Genomic DNA, 10294 nt, shown 5'->3' on the forward strand with positions numbered 1-10294 from the left:
CCCTTCTCCATCTTGGTTCTTCGAAGCTTATCCTTGACTACAATTTCCTCTGGTCGCTACTGTTCTGGTAGAGGTCCTTCAAAGTCTTCCACATTGAAAATGGAGTATCCTTCCCATGGAGACTCGAGACAATATGGTCTCGAACTCCCTCAAGGATGATCCATCTCGCCTTCACCACACACTTCTTCCACTCAGCCAACTCTTGTGCATTAGTTGAAGCTAGCTTTGGGATTTGTTGATCAATGAATTCCTTCAAGCCATTGTCTTCTAATACAGCCTCCATTCTATCTTTCCATGCTATGTAATTTGAGCTACCTTCCAAGGCATACTCGAGTCTCAAGCCATACAATGCCATTGGCCACCCTTGAAGTATGATATGAATTTGATTTGCACCTGCAACCCCAAACTTCAAACTTTGAATTCTCTTCTTAGTATATTGTTCACAGCGTTGATACCATGTAGAAAATCTGTGATAGGTTAAGCCGATAATGCAATATAAATCAAAGCAGAATACTATAACCTACTTCTACTATAAATTTGTGGAAGCTTAAAGATCGAGCCGAACAATATAACCAGAAGAAAAGAATCAATGGCACAATACACATGAAAATACTTTAGGGAAAGTCTCAGATAAAAAACCCACACTATTGTATTATCATACATGGTGGAAATACATAGGAATTATACAAAGCCTTAGCTATCACAACTAGATAGCTCTTAGTACAATCCTCACAGATGCTCACAGGCAATCTTGGCTTCTCTCCAACCTTCCTCTTTGCCATCCAAGATCCTATTTCCTTGCACTGTTCCTTGTGGACGATTTGCCTATTACCAAGTGGAAAACCAATCCTTGAAAACTATGTAATCCTCAAGGATGAATCCTTGACTGCATGCATGATTTTTCTCAATGAGAAAACACATGCAACTGATAGTACACTATCCTTGAACATTAATCTCAACTGGGTCTTTCTCAGAATAGACATGCATGAGTTTCTGATGAGGGAATATTCAGTTAACTAGAGTAGCACTAGTTGAGTGCATTAATGCATCAACTGATTGTTAACTCACAATTAGTTCCGCGAATAGTTTGGAACTAATTTAACTGGACTTAACTCAGTAAATTGAGTTAACTAATTACAACCCAAATATAACTCAATCTTATCTCCTTAATTTAAGGGATAACTCTTGCATAACTTCAGAAAGACTTCTAACTTGAATTTCTCCAACTAATTAATTTAAAATAAATTAATTAATTATTTCCAAGTAGCTGTTAAGACTAAATTCGATTTTAATTCACAATTTAATTCAGGGACAAATTAAATTGGAATATTCTTGTTTCCATATTTCAACAAGTAGGTAAGACTAAAGCTACATATCTAGCCTGTACAATATGTCGGAATGCCATAGTAGAAGGTGGTGTATGAGGTGTTTGTGGGTATGAAGAAGAAGAAGATGAAGAAGAGGTAGAAGAAGGTAATTGAGGGGGTGTGTGACTATGTGGATGTGAAGAAGGAGGGGATCCCCTAAATAACTTTAAAAGAGTTTTAAGAACTAACTTTTGGACCTGTGAATGAATACCTTCTTTTGTTTCAAAGAGTGGATTTGAATATACAGAGGGTCTCTTCAGGTTGTTCTGAAGTAGAAGCTTTAGGTCGTTCAGAAGTGGAAGGAAATGAAAGTGTGGTAGGGGATATGAAATCTGTGGGTTTCTATTCAGGTAAATGAACACCCAATTCAAACTTAGTTTTAGGTGATCCTAGTGGTAGTGGGGGTTCTTGATGTGTTTCAAAAGAATGAATGAGGAAAGCTGAATCTAAATCAACCCCCCTATCTAATAGTCCAGAAACCCTAGGAGGTATTTGTGTCCAATCAGGATCGGATGGAATATTACTAAAAGGATCAAATGATACTAAATCTTCAGACTGCAAGGTTGAAGAAGAAGAAGAAGATTTTTGATGTCTCCTTTTAGAACTAATTTTCTTAGAATTTTTTCAGGATCTGACAGAGGATTAACTAAGTCAGATTCCGAATGAGATTTGGTGTGATTAAAAGGTGCCATTTTGGGCTAGTGGAGTCGCCAGGTGAAATATTTTAACCTTTCTAGACCTTTAATCACCTTACAGGAATATAATGAATATCGTTGCCCCAGGAAAACTTAATGAAATTTGAATTCCCCGGAAACGGCGCCAGATTGATGTTTTATCTCTGAGATGATAATGGTCAGCTATCATGCCAGAGCATCTAATATAATTGTTTTGGGGGTTTTGTTTTAATTTGGAGGACCAATGAATGAAACATATGTAACACTGTAATGCCTAACCTTGTGAATAATATTAATATCAAAGCAGAGGGCTGCTATAAAATTTCACACAGTGATATAGCTTGTATGGTGGTGAGCAGAAACAAAAAAATAATATGATTATCACAGTTTTCAAATTGAAAATTAAATAATCATAAGTATGAAAACCTTTAAACTATGTTGAGAAGGTTTAAGAGAATATGATTAAGCTTACAAAAGATGCTGATAATTTATTGATTCAGAGGGAATTAATTAAACAAACAGTCCATTAATTCATTCTCTTTATATATTATCACTTCAGAAGCTTATAGGAATAGATTGAAACCCAATTATTCCTACCTAGTTATCTCTGTAAGACATAAGAATATGAAGAAAAACATAATGAGTAATACTGGAAAAACTTACAGGAAACACAAACTATGTAAAACAGAATTCAGAATCCTTTGCTTTGTATTAAGGATCCAGAAAAGTCAAGTACATCAAATGTTTTCAAATGCTTCATCAAGGGTGCAACCCTTAATAACTCGTGAAGAGAGTTATTTATACAACAATAAAACTAAGAAAATATCCTAAACTGTTTTTACAAAAATAGATTACTATAAAATCAAAATAAACACTGCTAGTTGATTTGGCACTATTTTGATGCCGCGTTGTTGGTGACTATCGCTGAAAAAAACTAAAAATTGTTGAGGTTGGCTGACTGTTCCTCCAAAATCTGAATGTTGTTCAATTTTCACGCTGGATGTCATATTTACTTATGACCTTTCATCTGATACACTTTGGCTTGTATTTATTTATATGTCTCCTCTGTTTAGTCTTTTAACTATATGCTCTGTCACCTACTTTTACTTTTACCAGTCACAATAAAACACATCATCTGGTATCTTTTACTCTTATCCTGCATTTATGTCTTTAGTAAAAGTGAATTTCACTAAAGACCTGTTTGACTTCATGTGAAAATGTGATATGTTGTTGCTGATTTATCTTTGTTTTAACAGTTACTGCCTCTATGTAAATGATTTCTTCTACTCTATTTATAATTGTCTTTTCCTTCTAAATAAAGCCTTTTGAGTAGATTTCTTTGCAAATCTTGGAGTAAACAGGTTTTGGAACTTGTAGCAAAACTATTTATCCAAGCTTCTGGCCTTCTAATCACCTGCAAAATAGAACAATCATTAATAAAAAAACACAGGTTGACAGGGAGGCGATAATGGCTTCAGGGAACTGTGAAGTCTGTGGACAGAGTCCGGAGCGTGTTTAGAAGGTAATCGGTGGTCGAATTGAGTTGCAGATGCTTAGGGTGGCACAAGAAGGCTTAGGGCACTTTTAGTGAAAAAACGAGCAAAAATAGTGAAAACGAGGGTCTTCGGCTTTTTAACTGGTAACAGCTAGAATTATCGTGGAAATCTATAAATGAATAGTGGATGGTTTCGGCCTACACAGGGAGGTGGTATTAAGGCTCATCGCACCACTTTTGGCACTCTGGTGGTTTTTTCATGAGAGCATGCGAGTTCACGTAAAGTTGCCACGTAACTGAAAGGGGCCCGAGCAAAAACACGAATCTCGCATGCTCTCAGGCTTTTAACTGTCAGACATAGAGAGCGCGTGATATGGATGTGGGTTGTTGGATTTTGAAGCAGATGATCGGAGGGCTATCACGCAGTCGAGATGCACAAAAGGAAATCGGGCAGAGATTAGCGAGGCCCGGGGGATAATTACAAATGATTTGTAATTATTTAATAATGTAAAGCGGGGTTAAAAGTATAATGCACAGGTTCAATACAGTGGGACAAGGGTTAAAATGCAGCGGGGTTTGTTAACCACACCAAGGGGGGTGGGTTAAAAGTTTTTTTATCGAGAAAATGGTGAATTATGGAGTTAATTAAAATAAAGCAGGGGGAGACAAAACTTAGGCTAAAGGGTCTTTATGGGTTTTTAGGTGTATGGCAGAGTTAATAAAGTAATGCGGGGGGGGGGATTTAAACTTAGGACAAGGGGGGTTTTATGGGTTTTTAGGGAAATTACAAGGGGAAAGTGATTTTTCAATGGGGAAAGGGTTTCACACTAGGGAAAAGGGGTTTTGGGTATGGAAATGACCTTTAGAGGGTAATTTGCTAGGAAAATGTGTGAAACCAAAGGGCAAGGGTGAAAATGAAGGGAAAAGGGTATTTTCATAAGAAATGATGGGATAATGGGAAATTAGTAAGTATGTAGTGGGGGATGAAATGAAATGAGGGGAAGTTAATTAATTCAGCTTGTGAACATCCTTTCACTTTCATAACTGCCTCTGCACACTAAAACATATGATCAAGCATGATAAATGTGCTTATGCTTTGACAACCTTGTACTTCTGCAACCTTTATTCTACCTACCCTTTACTTGTCCTAACATTTTTTACTTATTTTTCAGAGTGCATTTAAGCTAGCAACCCAATATTTCTTTTCATGAATAATCTACCTCTATACGTTATTATCTCCATTGGCTTAGATTAAACTGTTGAGCCAATTGTATTTTCTACCTATGACAACTAATTTAAAACAAATCCAATTATGATTAAACTGTATAATTGGATTGAATAAAATAGTGTATCATATAAACAAACTGCACATAACTATTATTTTCAAAAGTGAATTAGAGTAAAAGTAGTGGCATTTAGATTTGAAACACTTCTAGAGTTTATTGCTTTTTGCTTTTCTCTCTAACCTAACATTTTATTTTTGCCTTCATCTTTTAGGGAATCTATTCTAACATTTTCTTTGATATGGACATATTTATCAAAATATTTCCTAACATTTTTATTCAGTATTCTTTTTTTTCCATATCCTAGCCTAACATTTTTTGAAAAATATTTTCATTTTTTGGACTAATATATTTTAACTTACCAAAACCAAAAAATGCTACAACACCTTCCAACCTTCACAATAGCTTGCCTTGCTTCATTAAGTTCACAAGCTTTAGTGTTTTGACTACACAAAGGCATCTTGTTGATCACAACTTGATGTATTCCCCTCACAGGCTATTCACCCAGACTTGGTCCAGCTGCAGGCTGAGCAACTTCCCCAAGAAAATTGCACATTTCTGGAGGGCAACTGACCTTCCCTCTAGAAAATTTCACAATCTTGTGTGGCAACCTGCTGGGATCCAAGATTGCGGAATTCTTCCATTCAACACTCCTAACAAGAATTGCACAATTTTCCCCAGCAGGGCTGCTCAGCCCAGAATTTGTGCAAATTTGGGAAGTAGTAAGGTACTATGCCCAGAAATTGCACAAATCTCCTGGGCAATCAGCCTAGTTCCCATCCAAAAATGTGCATTTCCTTCAAGCAGTCGAACAACCTCTTGCATGTGTAGCTGAGTTGACTGGTTCCCTCTAGGACCGAGAAAAATAGATTTGCATGCATGGGCTGTTTCTCCCAAGGCAGCATGCAAAGACATCCCTTGTTCTTGGGATCTATGTTTAGCAGTTGGAGATTACATGCAAGGATCATTTCAGAAACCTCCCACCAAGTGTTGATTTCCCTAGATTTGTGGCATGTGCGTCACAACCTCGATGTTATAAAAACTCATCAACCAGACACTGCAGAGCTCATTCCTCACATCAACCTTGCAGGTCTAACATCCAACATCACATCTAGGTTCTGTTGGCTCATTCAACTCAGTTGCTTTGGGGTAAGCCCACTTCCCATGCCTTGTGTTGTATTTCTGTCGCTTTTTGTGTTTTAGCTTGCATGAGTACTGTTTTCTTGATTTCTTTGAATGCCTGCTGTCATTTACATGTATATTAGCTTGTCCTAGCACCTTTTCAGTTTTCGTCAACGTGTCACTGCTGTCGCATGCATGAAACTATTTTTTGCGAACGGTCGCTGATTCAGCGGCTCACCTTACTCACTTGCATTTTGTTCCATTTTCTAAATCACTCATTCACCATTTTCATGCATGGTCATTCACTTATGGTTACACTTAGTATCAGCATGCATTTGCACTCACATTCACTTTCAGTTTCCCGTCGGGGAGTTTGGGCAGCCTTGGCACGGAATCTACCTCAGTAAGACAAAATTGTGCAATCCTGAGATGGAAGGCTCTACCTTCCTCTCCAAAAATGAGAATTTCTACTTAGTAGTTGTTTCCTAGGCCTACTTTCCACAATCCTGAGGGACAGTGACTGTTGGCCCAGAAAATTGTGCAATGTCGTCACTGAGCCTATAGTCATTGCCAGCTGATATTGCACATTTCACAATCCCAGTAGTCAGTAGCCAAACTGGACTATGCATTGTATAGTTCCAGCAGTCAGTCAATCTCCCAGCAGCCCAGACTGTACCTTTTGCATTCTTGGCAGTCAGCCTCCCAACCTCTTCGCCGAAGTTGCGAAACCTTCATGATCAGTCACATAGGTATGTTGCAAGTCAGTTCTCAAGTTCATTTTGGTTTTCGAATGAAACATTTCTTGCCATGAGTGTTGCCATGTCTCCAGGTATTGTAGGTGTTCATCTTCCTCTCAGCAGTGCAAGTACAATGGTTCCCAATAGAGTAGAGTCAAAGACACCATCCAAGGCACACTTGGAGATGCAATCAATCAAATGTCTATGAGTTTGTCTTCTCATGAAGATATCAAGTTATTCGTAGACAAGAACATAAAGATATGACAACAGAAACATCATCGTGAGTAGCATCAAGAACAACAGCTAAAGGCAGCATACCGAATTCAGCGAATGCAACGAATGCAGGGGGAAGGTTGTAGACAACACAGAGGTGGAACAAAGTTGCAAGATCAAGTAGATCCACTGATGATGAAAGAAACTTTGGAGACTTGGGCTATGAGGTGATGGCACAACATGAAGATCATGCAAAGATAGAGAATGGAACAAAGGAGGAGTTACATGTGTTAAACCGACAACTCAAGGAAGAACATGAAGCTGCACAGACAGACAAATGAGTTGGAGCAAGAACAGGAATAGCATTGGGCGCAACATGCACTCACGGATGAAACTGCACCCGTATAAGTTAGAGATCCATCCCAACAGCTGGAATGGAGTAGACATGGTGAGCAATGTTGTTGATCATATGAAAGGGATTCATGTCATTGTGCGCACACATGAGATCCAATCCATTCAAAAAACTCTCCAAGGTGAAGACAAGAAGCAAGTCCAACTGCAGCTGAACATGTATTTTGGCAAGTTTATGTGCATGACCACCAGCACACACTTGAAGATCAGCATGAACACTATGCATCAGTGTGTTTCAAGCTCAGCCGTACCCAAGAAGATCATGCGCATGTTAATAGATGAGTTGGATGAAGGGGCCAAACCAATGCATCGATTGCAACGGAGGCAAGATTTCACTTCAACAAGATGTCACCATGAGGTGCATGGACACCATCACGGATGACCAATCTTGGCATCAGCTCACCACCTTCACCATCACAAGCATGTCAAAGAGTTGGTCTCATCACAGTGGACCGAGTGTCAATGATGTCTTGCATGGCTTTCTCAAGCCATGTTGTCTCACATGAGTACATGTGCATTGTAATATTGAGTCATGTCAAGTGTAATTCAAGTGTCAATAGTTGGATGTAACAGTCATAGAGTAGGTGAAGAGTCATAAGGGTAGTTGAACGGTCACAAGGGGAATGTCAACGATCACCCCACCCTTTTCTATAAATAGTCCCTCATAACTCATTGTAAGGTATTTTGGTCAACCAAGCTTCTGATAATATTATCTTGGAAAGAGCTTCGATAGGATTATAATGCACCTTGGCTTCTCCACGGCACGGAGCTAGTTCATCTCTTTGGAGGATCAGGTGGATGTGGCTGTAACTTTTCACTATTGGGGCTAGCAAGTTTAAATTGATGTATTGTATGATTGGAGCTTACACTTCTTTAAATAATAAGAGCCAACACGTTTTCACACATGTATTGTATTTATTGTAAGACTGATCTTTAACACTTGTAATGCATTTTGCTTTAACTTGGGTTTTACATCTGAACTGTTTCATTTGTTGTAATGCATAATCTATTAATGGAAATGTGTTTTATATGTTGTTAATGTTGTCCCATCCATGTCGACTTCTCTGCCGGACATCAGACAGACCTTTCATATGAAGCTCGCTGTAAAAAATGTTGCACTCGTTCGGACTGATCTGTGAGTGTTGTACGTGTTATCTTACCTTGTATGTTGTGAATGTTGCATCCGTGTGGACTGCTCCGCCGGAATCTGTGTATGTCCTATGTGTTGTGTGTTCCTAGCCGAGTTGGGACTGATCCCTTTCAACCTGGAACTCACCTTCACCCTCATCTCAACCCACCCATGTTAGAACCTCTCATACACCTTCCTTGACTCACTGCAGTGGTCACACCCTTGCTACTGACAGAGTTATCTTACTTGCCTCTATGCGACATCGTAGTTACGGCATTACCATACAACCCACTGCTGGGACTCCTACACCAAATGGTCTAAGGTCTGATTGGGACTTCTTACTAGGGAGATCCCCTTACATGTTGGTGGGTCTAGCACCATCAACATTTTGGTGTTAGAAGGAGGGCCAGATGACAAGCTGAGTCCTCACATGTGTTTTGAATCTCTACACATCTATCATGACTACCTACCGAATTTCTCTTCCGGAGTGCATGTCCTATGGAAATGACTTCATTATCTCAGAAAATCTCTCTGATAACTTGTCTCACAAAACATATGATGGTGGAGGCTACACAACCTTGGTTAGGCTCACAGTCGGCGTTATAGGCTCATGCGAAAGACATGGACTCTTTGAGGAATACATGAGATGCACATTGTTCATCTACACACTTGAAGGGCACCTAATGCAGTGGTGTGCCACACGTCATGAAAAATATATGCATTCTCTTGTTCATCTAGTTAGAGAGATATACCATGCTTTCAATCACTTTGACCATGAAGCGCTTGACCAAGAAATTTTGAAAGTACAAAAAGAACCCAATGAATCCATTGATCAGTTTTACACATGCTTTTGTAATCTTGCATACCGATTTCCTGAAGATGAAATTGATTGGGAATTTATTTATGGAAGATTTGAGTATATTCTTTACATATTCGAACCCCACTCAGCACACTTCGGTGAAGGATTTGCACAACCACAGGAAGGCACAGTCGCTGTCACAAGTGACTATCCGCCTTCACCTCATCAAACAACTCCACCACCACAAAGTGATGTGGGAGATCATGCACATGCCTCTGTTGAATTGTCCCACTCTCCCACCCCACCTGCTCTTGAGATTTGCACATATTTGGCTTGCAGGCCTATTGGTTGTCACATGGACTCTTTCCCTCAACCTCCATCCTTGTGTTTTTTTATCCTCTAGATTGTACTGCCTTGTGTTCTCCCATTTAGGTCTCCTCACCTATTGTGAACGAGGACCAGGCTATCGATGGAGTTGGTGTTATGCAGCCAAGCTGTGCCATCATTCATGGTGATTGTGTGCGAGAATCTAAAGAAGAAACAACGGTGAAGGATGACTCCCCTTCAGCTGCACCTCATCCACTTCATCCTGACATCCCTTGTGATTTTTCCATTGTTGATTTCCCCTCTGAAAACTCATTTCTGGATGATTCTAATTCTGATCATTCAAAGGATAGTTTGGATGTCAGTCTGTCATTACAGTGCGGAGAGGACATATATTCCTCAGAACATCCATCCAATCCGTCATCTATATTTCTTGAAAACTCAAAGGGCGAACACATTTTCTTTTCATATACCCCTCTACCCAATTCATCAAATCATGAGGATGCCAACGAACATCTCGAATTTTCTGATCTTGGTTGTCGTGATCTATTCACTTCGTCACCTGATCATGATGTTGATTCAACCATTGTTAATCTATTCGAGAGACTGGTCTACAATGATCTATCTGTCAATGAAGTCGAAACCCCCCAGACTGTCGAGGCTCTTCAGCCTGAGCTGATGATTATGTTAGTCCCTTGCTGTCCTTAGGTTGCTTTCACTTTCAGTCAGGAAATTGTTGA

The sequence above is a fragment of the Pinus tabuliformis genome, chromosome 5_1 (genome assembly GCF_031772625.1).
Source record: "Pinus tabuliformis cultivar Carrire ecotype Pingquan chromosome 5_1, CPIR1, whole genome shotgun sequence".
Classification (NCBI taxonomy): Eukaryota; Viridiplantae; Streptophyta; class Pinopsida; order Pinales; family Pinaceae; genus Pinus; species Pinus tabuliformis.